This window comes from Kogia breviceps, chromosome 2 (genome assembly GCF_026419965.1).
Source record: "Kogia breviceps isolate mKogBre1 chromosome 2, mKogBre1 haplotype 1, whole genome shotgun sequence".
In the NCBI taxonomy this organism is placed as follows: domain Eukaryota; kingdom Metazoa; phylum Chordata; class Mammalia; order Artiodactyla; family Physeteridae; genus Kogia; species Kogia breviceps.
In genome coordinates, this window is record NC_081311.1 from 41,530,651 (window position 1) to 41,557,628 (window position 26,978).

At 36.5% G+C, this 26,978-nt stretch overlaps 1 pseudogene; it reads right to left on the reverse strand.

Annotated features, from left to right (window-relative positions):
- The window catches only part of LOC131750312 (type 2 phosphatidylinositol 4,5-bisphosphate 4-phosphatase pseudogene), a 31,196-nt pseudogene extending 12,297 nt beyond the window's left edge, over positions 1-18,899 (reverse strand).
- Between the last annotated feature and the right edge of the window lie 8,079 nt (positions 18,900-26,978).

Genomic DNA, 26,978 nt, shown 5'->3' on the forward strand with positions numbered 1-26,978 from the left:
AACATAATCACAGAACCCTTATAAGGGATAAAAGGGAGACAAAAGAGTTAGCCGGAGAAAAAAGATGGGCTCATGGAACAGAAGTAGGAATGATGGAGAGCTATGAGTCAAGGAATTGAGGCAGCATCTAGAAGCTGGAAACAAGGAAATGGATTTCCCTGTAGAGTCTCCAGAAAGAAAGCAACATGCTTTATATTCCTGACCTCTAGATCTGAAGTATAAAAGTGGTAATTTTCTACAGCAGTAATGGGAAAATAATAGAGATTGTGGTACCTGGAGTGAGACAATGCTGTAACAAATACCTGAAAATGTAGAAGTGACTATGGAATTGGCAATAAACAGAGGCTGGTAGAATTTCAAAGATCATGATAGGAAAAGTCTTCATAATTTATATATAAATCTATATAAATGTATACATAAATGTATGTATATGTATGTATACATACATATATAATAATATATGCAATTATTATATCCTATTCAGATTACAATAGGTACCAGACATTTTTTTCTATTTTCCCTAATATTTTAATGAAGTTATATAGTGTGAACATATATGTTAGCAATAACTTGAGTGTTGAATATGTGACAGGAAGATTTCTAAGAACTTCATATATAAAAGCCGCTGGGTGGGTGACTCACAAACTGGAGAACAATTATACCACAGAAGTCCACCCACTGGAGTGGAGGTTCTGAGCCCCATGTCAGGCTTCCCAACCTGGAGGTCCAGCAATGGGAGGAGGAATTCCCAGAGAATCAGACTGTGAAGCCTAGCGGGATTTCATTGCAGGACTTCGACAGGACGGGGGGAAACAGAGACTCCACTCTTGGAGGGCACACACAAAGTAGTGTGTGCATCAGGACCCAGGGGGAAGGAGCAGTGACCTCATAGGAGACTGAACCAGAACTACCTGCTAGTGTTGGAGGGTCTGCTGCACAGGCGGTGGGGGGGGGGGGTGGTGGTGGTTGTGGCTCACCGTGGGGACAAGAACACTGGCAGCAGAAGTTCTGGGAAGTATCCCTTCGCATGAGCCCTCCCTGAGTCCACCATTAGCCCCACCAAAGAGCCTATAGCCTCCAGGACTGGGTCGCCTCAGGCCAAAGAGCCAACAGAAAGAGAATTCAGCCCCACCCATCAACAGACAAGCAGATTAAAGTTTTACTGAGCTCTGCCCACCAGAGCAACACCCACCACCAGCTCTACCCACCACCAGTCTCTCCCATCAGGAAGCTTCCATAAGCCTCTTAGGTAGCCTAATCCAGCAGAGAGCAGAAAGCAGAAGCAAGGAGAACTACAATCCTGCAGCCAGTTTAATGAAAACCACATTCACAGAAAGACAGACAAAATAAAAATGCAGAGGACTGTGTACCAGAAGAAGGAGCAAGATAAAACCCCAGAAAAACAACTAAATGAAGTGGGATAGGCAACCTTCCAGAAAAAGAATTCAGAATAATGATAGTGGGGCTTCCCTGGTGGCGCAGTGGTTGAGAATCCGCCTGCCGATGCAGGAGACACGGGTTCGTGCCCTGGTCCAGGAAGATCCCACATGCCGCGGAGCGACTGAGCCCGTGAGCCATGGCCGCTGGGCCTGCGCGTCCGGAGCCTGTGCTCCGCAACGGGAGAGGCCACAACAGTGAGAGGCCCGCGTACCGAAAAAAAAAAAAAAAAAAAAAAAAAAAGAATAATGATAGTGAAGATGATCCAGAACCTCAGAAAGAGAATGGAGGCAAATATCGAGAAGATGCAAGAAATGTTTAACAAAGACCTAGAAGAATTAAAGAATAAACACCTAGAAGAATTAAAGAACAAACAAACAAAGATGAACCATAAAAAAAAATGAAATGAAAAATACACTAGAAGGAATCAATACGAGTATAACAGGCAGAAGAACAGATCAGTGATCTGGAAGACAGAATGGTGGAATTCACTGCCATGGAATAAAATAGAGAAAAATGAATGAGAGGAAATGAAGACAGCCTAAGAGACCTCTGGGACAACATTAAACACACCAACATTTGCATTACAGGAGTCCCAGAAGGAGAAGAGAGAGAGAAAGTTCCCGAGAAAATATGTGAAGAGATTATAGTCGAAAATTTCCCTAACATGGGAAAGGAAATAGCCATCCAACTCCAGGAAGTGCAGAGAGTCCCAAGCAGGATAAACCCAAGGAGAAACATGCCAAGACACATAGTAATCAAATTGACAAAAATTAAGGACAAAGAAAAATTATTAAAAGCAACAAGGGAAAAATGACAACATACAAGGGAATTCCCATAAGGTTTACAGCTGAATTCTCAGCAGAAACTCTACAAGCCAGGAGGGAGTGACACAATATATTTAAAGTGATGAAAGGGAAGAACCTACAACCAAGACTACTCTACCTGGCAAGGATTTCATTCAGATTCAAAAGAGAAATCAGAAGATTTACAGACAGGGAAAGCTGAGAGAATTCAGCACCACCAAACCAGCTCTACAACAAATGCTAAAGGAACTTCTCAAGTGGAAAACAAAAGAGAAGAAAGGACCTACAAAAACAAACCCAAAACAATTAAGGAAACGGTAATAGGAACATATTGATAATTACCTTAAACGTGAATGGATTAAATGCTCCAATCAAAAGATGCAGGCTCGCTGAATGGATACAAAAGCAAGACCCATCTATATGCTGTCTACAAGAGACCCACTTCAGACTTAGGGACATATACAGACTGAAAGTGAGGAGATGGAAGAAGATATTCCATGTAAATGGAGATCAAAAGAAAGCTGGAGTAACAATGCTCGTATCAGATAAAATAGACTTTAAAATAAAGAATGTTACAAGAGACAAGGAAGGAAACTACATAATGATCAAGGAATCAATCCAAGAAGAAGATATAACAATTATAAATATATATGCACCCAACATAGGAGCACCTCAATACATAAGGCAACTGCTAACAGCTGTAAAAGAGGAAATCAACAGTAACATAATAATAGTGGGGGACTTTTAACACCTCACCTACACCAATGGACAGATCAGCCAGACAAAAATTAATAAGGAAACAGAAGCTTTAAATGACACAATAGACCAGATAGATTTAATTGATATTTATAGCACATTCCATCGAAAAACAGCACTTTACACTTTCTTCTCAAGTGCACAGAGAACATTCTTCAGGACAGATCACATTTGGGTCACAAATCAAGCCTTGGTAAATTTAAGAAAATTGAAATCATATCAAGCATCTTTTCCGACCACACACTATGAGATTATAAATAAGTTACAGGGAAAAAAACAGAAAAATTACAAACACATGGAAGCTGACCAATATGCTACTAAATAACCAATGTATCACTGGAGAAATCAAAAAACACCTAGAGACAAATGACAACTAAAACATGATGATCCAAAACTTATGTGATACAGCAAAAGCAGTTCTAAGAGGGAAGTTTATAGCAATGGAATCCTACCTCAAGAAACAAGAAAAATGTCAAATAAACAATATAACCTTACACCTAAAGGAACTAGAGAAAAAGAACAAGCAAAATCTAAAGTAAGTAGAGGGAAAGAAATCATAAAGATCAGAGCAGAAATAAATGAAATAGAAACAAAACAATAGCAAAGATCAATATAACCAAAATTTGGTTCTTTGAGGAGATAAGCAAAATTGATAAACCATTAGCCGCACTCATCAAGAAAAAGAGGGAGAGGACTCAAATCAATAAAATTAGAAATGAAAAAGAAGAAGTTACAATGGACACCGCAGAAATATAAAGCATCATAAGAGACTAGTACAGGCAGCTATATGCCAAAAAAATGGACAACCTGGAACAAATGGACAAATTCTTAGAAAGGTATAACCCTCCAAGACTGAACCAGGAAGAACTAGAAAATATGAACAGACCAATCACAAGCACTGAAGTTGAAACTGTGATTAAAAATTTACCAACAGACAAAAGTCCAGGACCAGATGGCTTCACAGGTGAATTCTATCAAAATATTTCGAGAAGAGCTAACACCCATCCTTCTCAAACTCTTCCAAAAAATTGCAGAGGAAGGAACACTCCCAAACTTATTCTACGAGGCCACCATCACCCTGATACCAAAACCAGACAAATACACTACAAAAAGAGACAATTACAGACTAATATCACTGATGAATATGGATGAAAAAAACTTCAGCAAAATACTAGCAGACAGAATCCAACAATACATTAAAAGGATCATACACCATGATCAAGTGGGATTTATCACAGGGAGGCAAGGCTTCTTCAATATACACAAATCAATCAATGTGATACACCATATTAACAAACTGAAGAATAAAAACCAAATGATCACCTCGATAGACGCAGAAAAAGCTTTGGCAAAATTCAATACCCATTTATGATAAAAACTCTCCAGAAAGTGGGCATAGAGGGAACCTACCTCAACATAATAAAGGCCATATATGACAAACCCACAGCAAACATCATTGTCAATGGTGAAAAACTGAAAGCATTTTCTCCAAGATCAGGAACAAGACAAGATGTCCACTCTTGCCACTATTATTCAATGTAGTTCTGGAATTCCTAGCAATCAGAGAATAAAAAGAAATAAAAGGAATCCCAACTGGAAAGGAAGAAGTAAAACTGTCACTGTTTGCAGATGACATGATACTATACATAGAGAATCCTAATGATGCCACCAGAAAACTACTAGAGCTAATCAATGAATTTGGTAAAGTTTCAGGATACAAAATTAATGCACAGAAATATCTTGCCTATCTCTTAGTCCTATAGACTAACAATCAAATATCAGAAAGAGAAATTAAGGAAACAATCCCATTCACCACTGCAACAAAAACAATAAAATACCTTGGAATAAACTAACCTAAGGAGGTAAAATACCTGTACTCAGAAGACTATAAGATACTGATGAAAGAAATAAAAAATGACACAAACAGATGGAGAGATATACCATGTTCTTGGATTGGAAGAATCAATATTGTGAAAATGACTATACTACCCAAAGCAATCTACAGATTCAATGCAATCCCTATGAAATTACCAATGGCATTTTTTATCGAACTAGAACAAAAAATCTTAAAATTTGTTTGGAGACACAAAAGACCCCGAATAGTGAAAGCAATCTTGAGGGAAAAAAAACGGAGCTAGAGGAATCAGACTCCTGGACTTCAGACTATACTACAAAGCTACAGTAATCAAGACAATATGGTACTGGCAGAAAAACAGAAATATAGATCAATGGAACAGGATAGAAAGCCCAGAGAGAAAACCATGCATCTATGGTCAACTAATCCATGACAAAGGAGGCAAGGATATACAATGGGGAAAAGATAGTATCTTCAATAAGTGGTGCTGGGCAAACTGGGCAGCTATGTGTAAAAGAATGAAATTAGAACACTCCTTAACACCATACACAAAAATAAACTCAAAATGGATTAAAGACCTAAATGTAAGTTGGACACTATAAAACTTGTAGAGGAAAACATAGGAAGAGCACTCTATGACATAAATCACAGCAAGATCTTTTTTGACTGATGTGCTAGTGTAATGGAAATATAAACAAAAATAAACAAATGGGACCTAATGAAACTTAAAAGCTTTTGCATGGCAAAGGAAACTGTAAAGAAGATGAAAAGACAACCCTCAGAATGGGAGAAAATATTTGCAAACAAATCAGTGGACAAAGGATTAATCTCCAAAATATATAAACAGCTCATGCAGCTCAATATTAAAAAAAACAACCCAATCAAACAATGGGCAGAAGGCCTAAATAGACATTTCTGTAAACAAGACGTACAGATGGCCGAGAGGCACATAAAAAGCTGCTCAACATCACTAATTATTAGAGAAGTGCAAATCAAAACTACAATGAGATATCACCTCACACCAGTTAGAATGGGCGTCATTAGAAAATCTGCAAACACAGCACTATTTATTTACAATAGCCAGGACATGGAAGCAACCTAAGTATCCATTGACAGATGAATGGATAACGGAGATGTGGCACATATATATAATGGAATATTACTCAGCTGTAAAAATAAATGAAATTGAGTTATTTGTAGTGAGATGGATGGACCCAGAGTCTGTCATACACAGTGAAATAAGTCAGAAAGAGAAAAACAAATACCGTATGCTAACACATATATATAGAATCTAAAAAAAGAAAAAAAAATGGTTCTAAGGAACCTAGGAGCAGGACAAGAATAAAGACGCAGACATAGAGAATGGACTTGAGGACACAGGGAGGGGGAACGGTAAGCTGGGACAAAGTGAGAGAGTAACATTGACATATATACACTACCAAATGTAAAATAGAAAGCTAGTGGGAAGCAGTTGTATAGCACAGGGAGATCAGCTTGGTGCTTTGTGACCACCTAGAGAGTTGGGATATGTAGGGTTGAGGTGAGCCGCAAGAGGGAGGGAATATGGAGATATATGTATACATATAGCTAATTCACGTTGTTATACAGCAGAAACTAACACAACATTGAAAAGCAATTATACTGCAATAAAGATGTTAAAAAAAACAAAGAAGATCTACAAACAGCAAATGCTGGAAACGGTGTGGAAAAAAGGGAACCCTCTTGCACTGTTCGTGGGAATGTAAATTGATACAGCCACTATGGAGAACAGTATGGAGGTTCCTTAAAACACTAAAAATAGAACTACCACATGACCCAGCAATCCCACTACTCGGCATATACCCTGAGAAAACCATAATTCAAAAAGAGTCATGTACCACAATGTTCATTGCAGCTCTATTTACAATAGCCAGGACATGGAAGCAACCTAAGTGTCCATCAACAGATGAATGAATAAAGAAGATGTGGCACATATATACAATGGAATATTACTCAGCTATAAAAAGAAATGAAATTGAGTTATTTGTAATGGGGTAGATGGACATAGAGTCTGTCATACAGAGTGAAGTAAGTCAGAAAGAGAAAAACAAATATCGTTTATTAACACGTATATGTGGAATCTAGAAAAATGGTACAGATGAACCAGTTTGCAAGGCAGAAATAGAGTCACAGATGTAGAGAACAAACATATGGACACCAAGGGGGGAAAGCAGGGATGGGGGTGGGGTGTGGGTGGTGGGATGAATTGGGCGATTGGGATTGACCTGTATACACTAATGTGTATAAAATTGATAACTAATAAGAATGTGCTGTATAAAAAATTAAAAAATGAAATTTTAAAAAAATGAAAAAAAAGGAAATGGAGAAAAAAATAATAAAATAGTGCTTCATATTGGGAGGATTCTGATATCCTCCAGTAGAGAACTATTTGGAAGCGTTAGTTATAGGCTTAATCTAAAAGTATAAAGCAAGCAAAAGTGATCTTGTCATTTATTGATTCTGTTGGTTTTCCTGCTCTTATATCATGCTGTGTATAGTACAGTTAAGGGAGAAGAAGGTTTGAAATTACAACAAAATCTACATTTTCTATAAAACAAAACTCCCAACTTCCCTTCAGAGTGCTGAAGCACCAACTTTTCATCATTCAAGCCTATTAATGGTTACACCAAACAATTTCTCACAAGTGAAACAAGCACAATTGCCTATAAGGGTGAAGAATCTTAGGATATAAGAATATATAAACTGTTTTCTAAACTGAATGGAAGCTCTTGCATTTAATGAAAATTATGGAATGGTCTAGTACAGTATACTTATAAGCACATAAAATATCTTAAATGCATGTAACACCAATTATCCAATAAAATCTGAAACAATAAAACTTATATAACCTGACTTTTTTTCTTTCATAAACTAGCCAGTAAGAATATATCTTTATAATGATTTTTCAGAGCGCTGCAAGATCTTAAAGTGTACTGGGAAATAAAAAGATTACGAAAAAAAAAAAAAAAAGATTACAAATATATATTTTTTCCAAATTAAGTGAATTTCATTGAGTGCTGAAGTTTTGTGATTAATAAATCATAGATTATGTCTAAACAGTAAACACCTTATAAAGTCTTTATATTTAAGGGAAAAAAAAAAGAAGATAATCTAATGAGATGGGTGGATCAACCTATGACATAATTTAGGCTGCAACCCAGTTCTTTGGGGAATTGAGAACAACTGTCTTTATCTTACAAATCTTTGTAAAACTCAAAATGCAACTCTAGAGGCAGTTCAAAGTTCACCCTTTCCTTACTACCAATCCCTATTTATCTCACTAGGCTTGTAAGGATTGGTCTTAAGAAACCAAAGTCCTTCTTGGAATTTACATTCTTTCCCTGTGCCTTTGAGATAAAAATGTTTTACCAGATCTCCTCAGGCAACTCTTATCTAGACCTGTCCCCATGTCCTAAGACTGAAAAAAAGAGAGAGAGGGATGTTTAAAAAATATAAACTGCTGTCAAAACTCCTCTGCCCAAACTCTATTCAAGTAAACTTAACTTAGTCCAACTACTCTTTTATAAACTAGTGAATTTTGCATTAGCACACCCATCTCATGGCTAATTTTAAAATGAAAATTATAAGGTCTCTGTTTTCATCTGTCTATATATTTATGTGTGTTTATAAATATGTTGTATATGTGTAGTATTTTTTTTTTACCTGCTGATGATATTGCTAAATTTATTTGTTAAAGAGCTCTATTTAAACAAACAAGTGCTTATGTAAATTTCGTATTCATAAAAATTCTCAAAAAATGTAATACAAACCAACACAAATGTTTTTCAGGATCACATGAACTGGAAAAATATTTAGTATTATAGGTATCTGAAGTTCATTGGTTTAATTAATAGACATGTCTTTAGAGTAATTGGCATTAAATATAACCTATGTCTACTAAAAGTCAAATAGCCTCATGTTATCTCTGGACACAGAGAGAGAAAAAAGAGGGAATCTTGTGTGGTCAAGTTGGCTAAAAATTGAATTGTTATCATAAAGGTTTTTAAGTTAAGCTTTAAAACCAATAGTGTACTTGCGTAAAACTAAAACTTAATTTTTTTTTTCATCTGCTAAAAGGACAACATTTTCTTAGATTATTGGCCTGCTCTTAATAAGAAATTTAAATACCGTATCCAGCTAAAGACAAAAGATGTTGGGTTTATGGTGGGGAGCCAGTTATGGAACCTTACCAGGCAAAGCACAGTAAATAAGGGTATGGTTGTTATGCAGATTTAAGTCAGTTACCTTCTCCATTGATAAGAGTTTCTAGAGATTTAGTCATCCACCTCTTCCTGGTACAGAGAGGGAGACACACTTACAAATGGAGATTTACCTTATACATATAATATCCCTTACAAAATGGCAACTTGTATATGGTCTTCAGGGCTTTTCTGTGTCTGCTATTTCTTAAAAATAACCGGCTCAAGATAATCCTTATGCTAAAGAGACATATTTCGGGGTGGCATATTCTTCTCCCTTTCAATAACAACAACAGACCCCAAAATACAGTTCTGTATTGGAGTAAATCTGAGTTAAATGTAAATTGGGGATGACCTAGGGGATGGGAATTGGTATTTTATGAACCAATATAGATGAATCATATCATTATTGATGGAAGGGAGAGTGGAGTTTTTTATGTAGCGTATTTCTTAATTTTGACCAAGAAATTACCTCCTGTTTTAGGAAAATCTGTTTCCATGAAACCCAGTTTGAAATCTTTTCTATGGGGAGGAGATGTACTGTAGTGAAAAGAAATTGGACTTTACAGTTATACAGGAATGAGATGAGTTTCTATCTGTATAACTTCCGTTTCTATCTGTATCACTTCCTGGGCATGGAATGGATGGAAGTTGTGACCATAAGGCTGCTTCCATGTCTGTAATATGTGTGGTGGTGAAGGTTATTTCAGCCAACTGTACAAAGCTTTTGGACTTCAGTATAGTGTTAACAGATATTTAAATGAATTTATGGGATCATTTTAAAATGAAAACTTTTGAAGTAATAAATAAAATTTTCTCTGTTGATAATATTATTTGTAAATGCAATTTATAACAGGTAAAATTAAGTAATTGTAAACTTGAATACATAATACCAAACTATTGTATAAAGATTATTTGCTTTTTAAGGAGATTCTTTTAGAAAAATGTTTGTAGTTTTGATGTCATCATAGAACAAATAATACATCATCAGAAATTATCAAATAATATAATATTATAAAACCAGATAGTAATAGGGATAGAGGAAGACAGGTGGTAGAGAATCCAACACAAGTGAAGCAAGGAAATAGGAAGTCAGCAACTGATAAATAAGATTATCCAAATACACAAACATGGAAGGCATGGAGTGAAATGTTTCCCCTGATCACATATAGGCTGATAGTCAGGAATCCAGAAAAACAAGTGAATTTTTTGTTTTTGTTTTTTGGGTTTACGTGGGCCTCTCACTGTTGTGGCCTCTCCCGTTGCGGAGCACAGGCTCCGGATGCACAGGCTCACCGGCCATGGCTCACGGGCCAAGCTGCTCTGCGGCATGTGGGATCTTCCCAGACCGGGGCACGAACCCGTGTCCCCTGCATCGGCAGGCGGACTCTCAACCACTGCGTCACCAGGGAAGCCCGAGTGAATGTTTTTAAGGTAGCAACAAAGATGGGAACCTGATGAGTTTAAGCCTCTGACATATGAAATAATTGGTGATTTAGGTGATCTGACTTGGGCAGAGCAGGGTCAAAAATAAAACAGTGACCAGGTCTAATGATTAGTTTTCTTCCATGAGGGAAAGAACCCACCTAGGTTGTTAAAACCTATATCCCCCAAAGCATCATATCGCCTGGTACATAGTAAGTGCTCAGAATTTTTTTAAAGAAATGAATGGATGTTTACATAGATGCATACATACACAGATAATTTAGTGAAAATGTGTAAATGTAAATTGAGAGTTACATAAATTGAGAGTTAGTTTTCTAGAGCATAAGAGTTGAAGGGAGTTTGGAAATAGTTTAGCTTAATTTTAAAGATATGGAAACTGTCTTAGAGAGATTTGGATTATAGATTCAAGCTCATCCATAAGCTAGTATTGTCACCTTTAGAGTTTTTTTGTCCTTTGGGAGATTAAAGATTGTTACTGAACTCAAGTCCAGCAGCTTGCTGCTCAAAAAATCAATACTCAAGAGAGAGACAAATGTTGCTAGAAAGGAAAGTTGCTTTTAATCAGAATGTTGGCAACCTGGGGAGATAGTGAACTCATTGTACCCCAAAAACCATCTCCAAAGATTCTGCTTGGCCATAAAAGCTTTTTTTTTTTTTTTTTTTTTTTTTTTTTGCGGTACGCGGGCCTCTCCCGTTGCGGAGCACAGGCTCCAGACGCGCAGGCTCAGCGGCCATGGCTCACGGGCCCAGCCGCTCCACCGGAAGTGGGATCTTCCCGGACCGGGGCACGAACCTGTGTTCCCTGCATCGGCAGTTGGATTCTCAACCACTGCGCCACCAGGGAAGCCCCATAAAAGCTTTGAAAGAAAAAAGGGGAAGTAATCTAAGTTAATCATTGAGATGGGGGTCAGAGTCATCCCCCACTGTGTGCAGACTTGTGTGCAGGCTTGTCGACTTCTTGTGATTTTTTCTTTAGATGCTATCTTGTTCACACAGTTTGTTCACAAGATTACTGAAGTGGACGCTAAGGAAGAGATCTGGTCATCTGTTAATTGCTTATTCTTTATTTCTACTTCTTTCATCTACGGAAAGAACCAAGTTAGGCAAGGTATTGTGTGATTAAAAGATTTGAAAGGTGTGCTAGGGCCAGTGATAAGTAGGGCATGGGGGTGTCTGGCTTAAGGTTAGTGACAAGACAAAAGGGGCCTCCTGCAGAGAGCTCTTTCCTGCCAAAAAGTTCTTACAAATCCCCACTTGTCAGAACGTCATTCCATTTCTATGGGATCATGGGCAAAGGTCCGTCTTCTGTAACTTCTTCATGCTGACATAGGCCACCATATTCTTAGAGTGGAAGATGTCTACATGGGTCTGTAGCATCTCTTTGCTGACAGTTGTAGTTACCTGTTTACATATATGAACAGAACATGCTACAGTTATTTTGATGCCACAGAGATATAGATTATTATGAGCAACAGTGTTAATTCCATTCTCTTAAGGCTAGTTCTTGTAATTGTGCTAGCCATAGACTCAGAACTGCTCAAGATGGAGCAGTTTATGTCATGGCTGCAGTCTGGTCATCATGCAGTCAGCTTTTTCCTTTTGGTGGCAGCTACAGTATCTGTAAAACAACTCAGGAATGTGCATCAGACACTGGGTCTGTGACTCTGTTGCCCTAATCTTTAGCTGCTTGAGCCTGTTCCTTTGTGACTCAGGGGGGCCTGGGAGACTTTAGCTTCTCTACAAACAAGAGGCAGGAGACATGGAAGTGTCTTTGTATTGGGGAGGGGGGTGCAGCCCAGGGTTCTAATCCGTTCCAATATTGAAACAAAATTATCTCTGCCTTAAGAAAAAGATATACTTTGATTATATTTAAATATCATGCAATTTAATTTCCACATGTAAAATGAATTCCTACTGTTCATCACTGTGGATTCTGATTTAAAAAGAAATAATTTCAGTGCAATTGCATTTAAGTTTGTGCAATTATAATCACCTATGTGATTATGGTTGAGTTGAATTTTGTAATTCAATTAGTTGATAAAGGGATTTTTTCCCCTCTCTATAAACTGGTATATGAAAAAGCACATTTTTAAAGCTCTTCACAAAAGCCTTATGAAATAAATTAAGTAGAAATGAATTAACTGAACTTACAAAAATCCACTTGTTCTATGAATCACCCACACACACAAGTTTTTACCAAGTTAGTGGCAGCCTTTAAGAAATTAAAATATATATATATATATATATATATCTTGGCTTCATATACTAAAATATGTATATGATGAGTATATCTATACAGACTTAAATATTCAACTCCAGGTGGAAACAGATACTATGACATCTTCATGAAAAGTTTAAACTTTGATTTTTAAAATAGGTGATATATTGAAAACCTGTTTTGTTTTTATAGATTGAAAACTTTCAGTGTTACATACCTAGTGATTCGTAATCACATAGTTGCACCAAGTGTAACATTGTGTTTCTCAGCTAGAAATTCTCTATTTATCAGTGAATCACAAAGGCTTAGCTGTTACATATCCATGCTGGTTATTATTACCACATAGCCATCCCTGAAATTTGTAAATTCCCAAAGAAAGGGATATATGTTGGTCCTATGCTCCATGACACCCAGACCTCTACCACCCCAGTCTCTCTCTTTGAGAAGAAAGAGAGGATATCATATTTGTCAACATATTAGTGTTAGTAAAGGTTTTTGAAATTTTTTCTGGAAAGTAAATAAACAGTCGAAAGGTAGGTTAGCAGATGCGCTTCAGATAACAAGTATGCAGGTGGTGTTATCACTCTCAAGTTGTATACAATATTTTGGTGAAGTCTAAAGAAAAATTTCTTAGCTTAGAAAACAATAACATACTTTAGAGGAAAAAAAAAAACAACTTGTGGAGTAAGTAGCTCCAAACTCCCAGCTTTCCACAGAAACGTGGAAAAACAGTTGAAACTTTCAGGACCAACTTGTCAGAACTCTGGAAATAGGCAAAGGTTTACAGAAACCAAGTGAACAATAACTTAGGAGAAAGGCAACTAAAAAATTGTTGGAAAGCTTTTGCGACATTTTTTCTTGGCCTTGTCTCACTCCCTTCCTGGCACAGTGGTGGTCTTGAAGATGACAGCCTGTGTTCCCAGTGTAGGACCCTTGTTCCTGGTTTTAAAGGAAGCAGAGCAGACCTTATTTGTAATTATGTTCATCTGTTCTATTCTAAAATGTCTGGGGGACTGTCACAGGTGATAGTTTCTGTCTTGCCTATCTTGGAATTCATTCAGGGCTGGAAAGCAGTGTGCATTGCTAGAAAACAGTGTAAGCAAATAAAAAACCTGCAGCTGCCTGGGGCTAAAGACTACAACTGAAACATGCAATAGATGGCCTGAAGCCCAGAAGGAAAAGGTAGGGAGAATTTCTTTAGGAAATTAGGGCATTCAAAAGCACCTATATGTACTGAGGAATTTAAAAAGCCACACTCATGCCCAAGGCATAAGAGATGGTTAGAAAAAAACTGAGAATACTCTAGACTTTCACAAAAATAAAGTTAAAATAGTTACTCCAATGTTTTCTCTAAAAGTTTTGTATTTTTAGATCTTATATTTAAGTCTGTGATTCATTTTAACTTTATTTTTGTATATCTTGTGAGGTAGGAGTCCAGTATTAAACTTAGAAATTTCTTAACCTTTCCAGCTTAGAGACTTGCCATTCATCATATCTTAGTCAATATTGGCAAAATCAAAATCAACAGGTCTATATTGTTCTCCAATTATATTTTTCCCCAAAGTCTATCTTCTTTGTTAAGTATATCATGCCAGAGTGGTGATTGTGTCTTTTATTATTATTCTAATCCAACTCATTACCAAATTATACATAATCTATTTGCAAAATATGGAGACTTTTCTTTTCACTGAATTCATGCTATTCTTATAACTCACAACTCCAACAGTTCTGTGAATAAGTGCAATAATTCTGTTACTGCCAAATCCACTTATATCTTGTACTGGTACCAATTATTAAAATTCTGGGCTTAAAGGCTTTCAAAGTCTGTAGAATAAAAACATATTTCCCTGGCATTCAGTGCTCTTTTTTAAAAATTATTTTTAGCTAAGTCAGTAACATTCAAAGGAAGATGCCTATTTGAGACTTAGCAAGGTCATGCAAACTTTGACCTTCCAGGTCATCCCTAAATCATTAGAACACACCCTCCCTCTCCTGAGTCTAAGGCAGGGGTTCCCAACCCCCGGGCATCATACCGGTACTGGTCTGCGGCCTGTTAGTAACCACGCCCAGCAGGAGGTGAGTGGCAGGCGGGCAAGTGAAGCTTCATCTGCTGCTCCCCCATCACTGGCATTACCACCTGAACCACCCTGCCCCTGGTCCGTGGAAAAATTGTCTTCCACAGTATCGGTCCCTGGTGCCGAAAAGTTGGGGACCGCTGGTCTAAGGTTTAGGTCTAAAGAGGATGGGGTCTAGTCTTGTGTCTGAATGGACAATTTGGGGCTGGGTGAGGGGAGAGTGAGCTGGCAACTTTAACCAGGGAGTTGGACAAAGTGTTAAGCAACAGATTGAGGAACAAAGCCAATGAATAAAATGAGCATTGGGGAGTGAGCAAGGAATAATTAGGATAGAACTGGCAATTAAGGACAGCTTATCCATCAGCCAGTTCTCTGGACAAACCATGGTACAGATTGCATGGCTAGGAGCCCAGGTATAATGACTCTTTCAGACCTCTTATAATAAGCTCTAATCAACCACTTGGGATAGAGCATAAACAGTAAATTGTGTGTTAGTGTTTCTACCCAGGCACAAGGTGAGATAAAATGTAAATGGCAGAAATCCATAGTAATACAGGAGATGCAATGGACTGGTGGCTATTGTTTCCACATTTCTCATATGTGCAGACCTGTTTCCAAATTGTCCATTGATAGCATGTGCCAAGTTTCTGCTTGCATTATATTTAAGAATGGATAGCAATGGAAGATTATAAATTAATAGTACAGATCTTCAGTGCAGTCTCAAGGACCTTTTTATTTCTTTTTTTTTTAACATCTTTATTGGAGTATAATTGCTTTACAATGGTGTGTTAGTTTCTGCTGTATAACAAAGTGAATCAGCTATATGTATACATATATACCCATATCCCCTCCCTCTTGTGTCCCCCTCCCACCCTCCTTTTCCCACCCCTCTAGGTGGTCACAAAGCACGAAGCTGATCTCCCTGTGCTATGCAGCTGCTTCCGACTAGCTATCTGTTTTACGTTTGGTACTGTATATATGTCAGTGCCACTCTCTCATTTCGTCCCAGCCTCCCCTCACCCTACCCGTGGCCTAAAGTCCATTCTCTACATCTGGGTCTTTATTCCTGTCCTGCCCCTAGGTTCATCAGAACCATTTTTTTTAGATTCCATTTTTTAAAATATATGTGTTAGCATACAGTATTTGTTTTTCTCTTTCTGACTTACTTCAATCTGTATGACAGACTCTAGGTCCATCCACCTCACTACAAATAACTCAATTTCATTTCTTTTTATGGCTGAGTAATATTCCATTGTATATATGTGCCACATCTTCTTTATCCATTCATCTGTTGATGGACACTTAGGTTGCTTCCATGTCCTGGCTATTGTAAAGAGTGCTGCAATGAACATTGTGGTACATGACTCTCTTTGAATTACGGTTTTCTCAGGGTATATGCCCAGTAGTGGGATTGCTGGGTCGTATGGTAGTTCTATTTGCAGTTTTTTAAGGAACCTCCATACTGTTCTCCATAGTGGCTGTATCAATTTACATTCCCACCTGCAGCGCAAGAGTGTTCCCTTTTCTCCACACCCTCTCCAGGATTAATTGCTTGTAGATTTTTTGATGATGGCCATTCATTCTAACCGGTGTGAGTTGATAACTCATTGTAGTTTTGATTTGCATTTCTCTAATGATTAGTAATGTTGAGTATCCTTTCATGTGTTTGTTGGCAATCTGTATATCTTCTTTGGAGAAATGTCTATTTAGGTCTTCTGCCCATTTTTGGATTGGGTTGTTTCTTTCTTAGCTGCATGAGCTGCTTGTATATTTTGGAGATTAATCCTCTATCAGTTGCCTCATTTGCAAATATTTTCTCCCATTCTGAGGGTTGTCTTTTGGTCTTGTTTATGGTATCCTTTGCTGTGCAAAAGCTTTTAAGTTTCATTAGGTCCCATTTGTTGTAGATTGCTTTGGGTAGTATAGTCATTTTCACAATGTTGATTCTTCCAATCCAAGAACATGGTATATCTCTCCCTCTGTTTGTATCATCTTTAATTTCTTTCATCAGTGTCTTACAGTTTTCTGAATACACATCTTCTGTCTCCTTAGGCAGGTTTATTCCTAGGTAATTTATTCTTTTTATTGCAATGGTAAATGGGGTTGTTTCCTTAATTTTTCTTTCAAATTTTTCATCCTTACTGTATAGTAGTGGAAGAGATTTCTGTGCATTAATTTTGTGTCCTGCTACTTTACCAAATTCATTGATTAGCTCTAGTAGTTTTCTGGTAGCATCTTTAGGATTCTCTATGTATAGTATCATGTCATCTGCAAACAGTGACAGTTTTACTTCTTCTTTTCCAATTTGGATTCCTTTTATTTCTTTTTCTTCACTGATTGCTGTGGCTAAAACTTCCAAAACTATGTTGAATGAGATGGTGAGAGTGGACAACCTTGTCTTGTTCATGATCTTAGTGGAAATGGTTTCAGTTTTTTACCATTGAGAACAACGTTGGCTGTGGGTTTGTCATATATGGCCTTTATTATGTTGAAGTAAGTTCCCGCTGTGCCTGCTTTCTGGAGAGTTTTTATCATAAATGAGTGTTGAATTTGTCAAAAGCTTTTTCCTGCATCTATTGAAATGATCATATGGTTTTTATCCTTCAATTTGTTAATATGGTGTATCACAGTGATTGATTTGCATATATTGAAGAATCCTTACATTCCTGTGATAAATCCCACTTGATCATGGTGTATGATTCTTTTAATGTGCTGTTGGATTCTGTTTGCTAGTAGTTTGCTGAGTAGTTTGGCCTCTGTGTTCATCAGTGATATTAGCCTGTAGTTTTATTTTTTGTGACATCTTTGTCTGGTTTTGGTATCAGGGTGATGGTGGTCTCATAGAATGAGTTTGGGAGTGTTCCTCCCTCTGCTATATTTTGGAAGAGTTTGAGAAGGATAGGTGTTAGCTCTTCTTTAAATGTTTGATAGAATTTGCCTGTGAAGCCGTCTGGTCCTTAGCTTTTGTTTGTTGGGAGATTTTTAATCACAGTGTTAATTTCAGCACTTGTGATTTGTCTGTTTATATTTTCTGTTTCTTCCTGGTTCAGTCTTGGAAGGTTGTGCTTTTCTAAGAATTTGTCCATTTCTTCCAGTTTGTCCATTTTATTGGCATATAGTATTCCTTAAATCTTAGTGAAGTCTTAGAAAAGTATGTTGCTTTTTGTCTTTGATCTGTATTTTGAATAAATTTGGTAAGTTTTTGACCAGCTAGATTTGAGAAGAATGGTAAAAGTAACTGCAACTAATCTCAATATTTTAGCCAGTGTAAAATGTCACAGACTCCCTTCACATATAAGTATTCCAAAATTATCCCAGTAAGAAAAATTTACCATGATATAATGAAAAGGAGGACAACCTAATATGGATACGTCTCTGTAAATGGTTAAATATTATGAAATATGTTATCTGAGCCTTCCTTCAGACTCCATAAAGGAATACATAGAGCTGATTAACATTAAATTTCATAAATCTAGGCCAGCCTTTTATAATTAGTAAATTAAAAAATGACAAAAATAAAAGACAAAAAGATCCTGTGACCAAGACAAAGATCCTATGATCTTCGTCAGTTCCATCCACAAGAACATGTTTCCACAGTCCCAATACATGACTCTTGTACCTTCTGGTTGGACTGGTAATGCAGGTTGAGCTGGCTGTTCTTCAGAGATAAGCATTACTGGGCCAAGGTTAATAATGCATCTACAGTTGGGTCTTGGACATCCTATTCGCCGTGATGTGTCCTTACAAATGCAAAGACAATTACAAGGGCATCTAACATACTTCTTCCCTGTTGAGGGGTTTTCGATTGGCATAGTAGCTTCATTGCAAACCATGCACTTAACCACATGCTGTTGAAGCTTGCCATCCAAATTGATGAGAGATTGGCATACTCAGCAGTTTATTACTGGAATACCACAGGCATCTGGACTGGCAATGGCTGTGTATGGAGGTGGGAGTTCCACTCTGGGGCTGCTTTCTTGTTAAGTATGGTGGCGCCGTGGGAGTGATTTTTCCAGAATGAGATGCGGACAGCAGAGGCAAGTGTTTGTCCACCCCATCAGCAGCCATGACGGCAGCAGGGGCGGCAGGGCCAAGGGGGGAGGCCTAGTCTGGGGTTGTGGCTCCACTTGGAGGCAGTGTTATGCTACTGCCGCTGCAGCTGCCTCCCAGACCTTTTTATTTCTTTCAAAAAAAATAATAAATTTATTTATTTATTTTTGGCTGTGTTGGGTCTTTGTTGCTGTGAGCAGGCTTTCTCTAGTTGCAGCGAGCAGGGACTACTCTTCGTTGTGGTGCGCAGGCTTCTCGTTGTGGTGGCTTCTTTTGTTGCAAAGCACGGGCTCTAGGCGCACGGGCTTCAGTAGCTGTGGCTCGTGGGCTCTAGAGCACAGGCTTAGTAGTTGTGGCGCATGGGGTTAGTTGCTCTGTGGTATGTGGGATCTTCCCAGACCAGGGCTTGAACCTGTGTTCCCTGCATTGGCAGGCGATTCTTAACCACTGTGCCATCAGGAAAGCCCCAGACCTTTTTATTTCTGAAAAATGATTATTTGAATAAAATTTGGGAAGTACTTAGAAATTGTTGGAAATTTACATAAAAAATATAATTGCACCTCTTCAGTACAAAAACTGGGTAAAGCAAACAGCCTAAATAAAAAATAAATTCTTTTTAGGAAATTCCAAGGGTTCTATAAAAATGTAGAATATTGGACTAAATTGGATGTTTTTCGTCTCCTTGGAATTCAAATTTCTTCTTCTTTTTTATTATGTGAAATTGACAGCATTGATGTTCTTATAGGAACTTTTTTACTGGGTAAGTGTGGGTGGTTAAATATAATATAAATAAATCTATTTAATATGTAAATTCAAAGTATTAGTTATAATAAAATTAAAAAAAATAAACTAAAGATATTGGATGATCCTGGCTAGCAAGTTATCATTATAGTACCTGAAATATAATAACTAGGAAGGATAAGGAACGTTAGCCTGAAACGACATTGCCATCTCAACATATCAGTTTTATGTGACTGTCAGTAATTTTTCTTTAAGTAAGGTAAGGTCTTGGAAAAGAGCAAAAGAAATGCTTAAATGACATATAACACTAAAATATGATTTTTAAAATTTGGAGAATATAATGGGAATAAAAGAAAGAGGCAAACCTTAATAATAAGCCCACCACCTACCTGATTATACTGGATCCCTAACTAAAGAACACTAGAGACAATCAAGGAAGTTCATTTCCACATATCATGATCATATGGTAATAAATCAAATATGATCAGCTGGCACTTAACCAAATACGGTAAATTAGAGTTTCATCTTTGGCACTTTGAGGGAGAAGAAAAAAAGCTGCCATAATTTTTAGATACCACAAAAATTAATTCTAAATGTCATGCAAATATAAGGCTGTTTTAAAGAAATTTAAAGAAATGTGCTTCTTGTTTTTTTCATGGCTGTGTGTTGGTTTGAGGACTGATGGATAACATATTATAGGGGCTATACAATAATGTAGGGAAAGTTCTAAAAATATAACAAAATGCTGACAATTGAAAGGTTACTAGAAATTATAAATATGAAGAGAAAATAGCACAAAATATCGACTAGATTATAAAAATTGTTTAAGAATCATCAAGCAGTTTATACTTATGAACATGTATCATAGGTGGTTGCTTAATTAATTACAAGATAAATTAAATATATTCATTTAATCCAGAAAACAGTTAACCTTCTGGAGCTTAAATTACATAAAGCTGTTTCTAATGGTGCCAATCTGTCTAAAGTAAGAGAAAAGAAAACACACTTTTCAAACTCTGCTTTCTAGGAGAGAAGAGTCATATGCAGGCATGGGTCATTTTTCAGGATTTGGTCGGGAAATAGCTTGGGTTAGCGACATCATGTTGTCCAGGTGATGAAGAACAATGGGCAATATCCACAGCAACGCTCTCCCAAAGGAGAAGGAATTGCAGGATGCAGGATTTCAAAAAGAAACAATTGTAGGGAATGTATATTGGGTAACTACATAATATACTCAGTAATTTAAGCCATTAAAATTGAGGTGATTGCCTAGGGGGAGTATGTAAAGAAGAATCAGTGAAAGCAAATAGTGGAAGATTCAAAATTTTAAGGAGAATATGAAGGAAGAAAAATCTCTACAAAGTATATAAAAAAACAAATATATAATTAAGAGGAAAGGCAATAAAAGGTTTTTTTTTGGAAGTAAAGAATATACAGAATACCAAGATTGTTAAGGTGTATATAATTGACAAAAATAAATGAAGTAAGATAAAAGCCAAACAGATCATTGGATAAAAATTATTAATTCATGTTGTGGTCAGATGGCAATTAATATGCCCTATAGGCAATTAATACCTGCATTCCTAAAAGGTCATATATGTGTTTTACTCTTGTCTTTCTCATTTTTCTCTTGGATAAACAATTATATACAACACACACAAGAAAACACATGTCAAGCAAATTTGTGAAATATCGCATAGTATATCATGTACTGTACAGTATGGTAGTCTATACACTTGTTAAATTTATATTAGTACTAATTGAGAAGTAAATAGAATTAACATTCAGTTCCTCAGTTGCACTAACACAATTCAAATTTTAACAGTTTCAGGTGGCTAGTGGCAATCCTATTGGACAGTGCAAATATAGAATATTCTCAACATTGCAGAAAGTTCTACTGAACAGTGCTGGGGAACTCACAATGCATTTTATCATATTAATGGTTCTGAACAGTGCATAAAACAAAACAAACAAACTATGGAATGTTATTCAACTGTAAAAATAAATGAATTATACATATGCACAACCATATGTGTATCAAGATAATTATGCTGTGTGAAAGAAGTCATACAAAAAGAATAAATGTTGAATGACTCCATTTATAAAACACTGTGGAAAATACAAATCAATCTATAGTGACCAAAAACAGAGTAGTGGTTGCCTGTGGAGAGTGTATGTGAGGAATGACAATAAGAGATATCACAAAGGGTGCAAAGAAACCTGTAGGTGTGATGGATATCTTTACCATCTTGATTAAAGTGATGATTTTATGAGGTGTATATATGTTAAAACTTATAAAATTACACACTTTAAATATCATCAGTTAATTTTATGTCAGTTATACCTAAATAAAATGATTTTTTAAATATGTATGGAAGTTTGGGAAATCAAACTTACAAAGGGTGTATAGAAGACCAGAAAGATAGCATTCATCCACATGGTAGAGGTCAGAAAGTGCTTGCCTGGTGAGGGTAAAGGGGTGAGGTGGTGGAGGAGGTTGCTAAATCTAGTAAGGTTCCCCAGAGAATATTTGGGAAATGGAAAAGTTCTGTATTTTGACCTGGGTTCGTGCTGCGCAGGACTATATACGTTTAAAAAGCCATTGAATTATACATTCAAGATTTGCTTATTTTACCATAAGATATGTTACAATAAGCAAAGCAAAGTGGGGAATGAAAGACTATGCAATGTATTGCACAGAATGTGGAGTAACTAAAACTTTCAGAAACTAATGGTGGGAGTGTAAATTGACATCAACAAACAAAATTGTCAGTGTTTACCAACCTTATAGACCAACCATTCCATTTGTAGGCATTTATCAAATAGAAATGCTTTTATGTGTGCCACAGAAAACTTGGGAGAGAATATTCCGAACAGCACACTTTTTAATGGCTAAATATGGAAGCAATCCAAATATTCATTAACTGCAGATTGAATAAATAAATTGTGGTATATATAGAATACTACCCAGCGATAAAAATGGATGAACTGGAGCTTAATGCAAAATTGAATGAAATGTGTAAATGTAATATTTTCTAAAATAATTGATGTGATAGAATAAACATAATAGTGTGTGATTCAGTGTATATAATGCTCAAAAGTCATCAAGACATATATGGTGACAGAGTTAGAAAATATATTGGGGTATATGTTTGGTAACGAGTGGATATGAAAGGCAGCTTCTCGAACCTTATTACTGTGTTATTTCTTAATCTGAGCAATGGTTATGCAGGTATGTGCACTTTGAGAACATTTCTCATGATGCACATTGATGGTTCATACACCTTTTAAAATCATTTTTTTACTTAAAAATATTTTGAACTTTTCATATAATTCAATATTTTTCCCACACAGTATATATAGTCAGACTCATAAAGCAATTAAGAAATTGAATTAAATTCTTATTATCTTGCAAAATACTATATACCTACAATAAAGTTGTTTATATAGCTGTGTTACAGACTGAATATTTGCATCTCTCTAAAATTCATAGGTTGAAATTCTACCTCCCCAGTGTGATGGTATCCTGAGATCCAATCTTTGGAAGGTGATCAGGTCATGAGGGTGGAGCCCTTGAGACAATAGGATGAGTACCCTTTAAAAGAGAACCCAGGAAGCTGTTGAGCTCTTTTTTCTACCAAATGAGGACACAGCAAAGATGGCTGTCTATGAAACAGGAAGTGAGCTCTCACCAGACACTGAACCTGCCAGTGTCTTGATCTTGGACTTCCCAGCCTCCAGAACTGTGGGGAAAAAAATGACTGTTATTTAAGCCACCCATTCTGTGGTATTTTTGTTATAGCAGCCTCATGGCTGATCTGATCTCACAGAAATTCTGTCTGATCTCACAGAATTTAAAAATGGAAGAGGCTTTTAATACAATTGATGGAAACTAAACTCCTTACTTTAAATATGACTTTGCTGCTGTCCAGCCAGGCTAAGTCACATGGGTGATTAGCTGCAAAACTGGGGCTAGACACAACTTCCTGACTCCCATTCCAGCAGTGTCTCTAAATAACTGTGTATCCTGATTAACTCTTTGGAGTCTGGTATTGTTGTAGGAAAAATGGGGTGCAAGAGGATGGTCATGTCCCAGGTCTCAGGTGAGTCCTGGGATGGGTCACCAAGTGAGGGTCCTTGGCTTTGCATAGTAAAATGAAAGCAAGTTTATTTAGAGAGATACACACTCCATAGACTGAGTGTGGACTGTCTCAAAAGGTGAGACGCGGCCCAGAAATATGGGGTGTTTAATTTTTATGGGCTGGGTAATTTCATAGGCTAATGAGTGGGAGGATTATTCCAACTATTTTGAGGAAGGGGCGGATATTTCTAGGAATTGGGGCACCACCTACTTTTTGGCCTCTTATGTTCAGCCTCTGAACTGTCATGGCGACTGTGGGTGTGTCATTTAGCTTTCTAATGTATTACAACGAGCGTATAATAAAGCTCAAGGTCTCCTGGAAGTAGAATCTTCTGCCATCTGGGGCCTAGTTGGTTCTAACCAGTTTATGTCATATCCTGTTCTTAATGGTTGTATCATTCTTTTAATGGTTGTGCCCTGCCCCCTTCCCTCCTGTCTCAGTATGAACTTATAGGAGTAATGGGAAATAATTTTCATCTCTCCTGGTTCTTTTTTCAGTGAATTTTACAAAGCTTAAACAGTAATAAATTGATTTCAGTATTTAACTTAGGATTTATATTTTACACATTTTAAACTTAAGAATGTTCGGAAGAACTATGGCAATTTTATCCCCATCCATTAGTCACCAAACTGTATTCTCAATTTATTCAAATAATTTCTTGAAATTATTACAAAAATTTTGTACAAATTTGTACAGTTTGTCTTGGTTAGAAATCAATTAGTAAATAAATTTATGTTTCATTAAAACTGTGAGTACCTACTGTGTGGCAAGTACCATACCAGGTGCTTGGAGCACATGATGAATGAATCAGACACTGTACCTACCCTTATAGAGCTTACAGAGTAGTGATCAATTCAGACATTTGACACAATCTCTCTCTGTCTCTCTGTCTCTGTCTCGGTCTGTCTCTATCTCTCTCTCACATACACACACACACAAACACACAAAGTAAGACAAAAACTGGAAAATGCTATAAAGGATAATTGAGGGAGAATGTTATGGGCAACAAGAAAACCTAGAGCTTAACAATTTTTATGAAGATAACAACTGTATCCTGAAAGAACTTATACCACCTCAAGTTAAAATATATGTGAACATTTACTTTCTTTTTCTGTCACATGATCATGTATAAAACATATTTTAGAAGACCGTCCCTTCCTTGAACTAGGTCTTCAAAATCAATGAGGACATTATTAACATTGTCAGAGAGTTAGAATACAACTGATTTTCAAAATATTACATCTGATATTTATAAAGTTCTCTTAAAACTCACTACCGTTTACAAGGATGGTTTCAGTTAATAACATTAATGTTTCATCTTTTCTGCCTGGACTAAAGTACCTCATAATATATCCAATTTAATTTACCTGCTGAACAAATTGTGACTTTTCTTTTAATTTATGCACAAAATCTTTACTGTCTCATTAATCAAAACATGACAAACCACATTATTAACTAATGACAGAAAATCTCATTGCCCTCAAACAAGTGTCATACACACTTAGAGTTTCCTTTAAATCAAGTTTCTGTGAGTATAGATGCAACATCTCTCATTCCAGTTCTACTTTTCTTTTCAAATGCCAAAATCAGAATCTCATTTAGTTTTTAATACTTCTAAAGACAAAGATGAATCCAAATATGTATTCAAATTAAATACTTTGAGAATTTTATTTAAACACTTCTTGTCTTTCATTTATGTATTCATTCATTGAATGTGTAGTGGGGGAAGAAAGAGAGTGAGGGTAACATTGGAAAAGAAAAATCTGGAGGATGAGGTTCTCTAGGCAGAGGGTATAGTAAATGCAACAACTCTGAGAAAGGAATATATTTATCGTATTCAATACAGGAAGAATCAAATTTTACTATATGAGAATGAATGGGGAGAAGAGTAGAAGATAAATGTAAAAAAATAAAGATTAATATATATAGGTTCTCATAAGATATGGTAAGAACTTTGTATTTTATTCTTAATGTGAGAGAATACCAGGGAAAGAATTTGAAAAATCAGAGTAACATGATCTTATTTATATTTATGAAGGATCACAAAGGCTGTGTAGGGAATAGCTGCAGAATAAGAATCATAAGTGAACTAAAACCAATTAGAAATTGATTACATTATCTCAGGTTTAGTGTGATTTGGACAACAGTGGTGTGGATGTTTAGTGAGAATGCTGAAAATAGGTCAGAATTGGGATACATTTTAGATTAACAGCAACAGGATTTGCTGATGGATTAGATGTGGGTTGTGGAAGAAAGAGAAATCTGGAAAGTGCCTTCTAGATTTGAGACAAATGAATTTAAAGAATGATGGTACTATTTACTAAAATGGGGATGGCTGAGAGAATGGAGGTTTGCAGGCAGGGAAGGACATCAGGTTTTCTGATTTGAACATGTGAATTTTGACATGATTATTAGACATCAAAATAAAATTCTGTGTTTGCATTTGGTATTTAAATCAGAAATTTAGGGGCAAGAATTCAACTGGAGATATTATTTCACAGCCGTACCATGGTTTCAGGTTTCATTGAAGTCTTTTGTTGTTGTTTTGCTTTTGTTCTTTTTTGTTTTGCTTTGCTAGGTAGAAGAAACCTAGTAGTAAAGGAGAAATAGATAGATCTATACATATATATATATTTTTTTTTTCCTTCTTTTCTGGCGACTTCTATCCAGCTTCTTCCTGAAAAAGCAAATAAACATTGAAGAGAATACATTTTTACTCACATATACTAAAATAGAAGAAAGGGAAAATCAGGAATCACACATGTAAATTTAGAAAAGACATATAAAGTAGACTAAATTTTAACTTTTGAAGGGAATTCTTATGTTTGGCCCTAATGTAAATTTAACACTGTCTCTTCAAACGTATACAAAAGTGAGGTCACCTTAGCTGAAAAGATTGGGAAATAAAGTGAAATAGAGAATTAGATAGTAGAGTAAATGGCAATAGTGTAAGTATATCTATCTAGACCATGAGAATAAGCCACAGAACCCATATTAAATGTCTAAATCATTGTCTGTTCTTTTTGCCCAATTTTTCATGGGATTTAAGCATGTTGGGGACTTAGCTTGTCCACTAACCTAGGTGTATTGCTTCTGGTCATCACCTTGAAAACTCATGATTGGATTTGACTTAGTGTAAGGTATGAATGGACCCGAGTAGTGCAGGGATGAACCCCATCTGATACCTCTGGTGCCCGCCTCATATTTTCTTGGT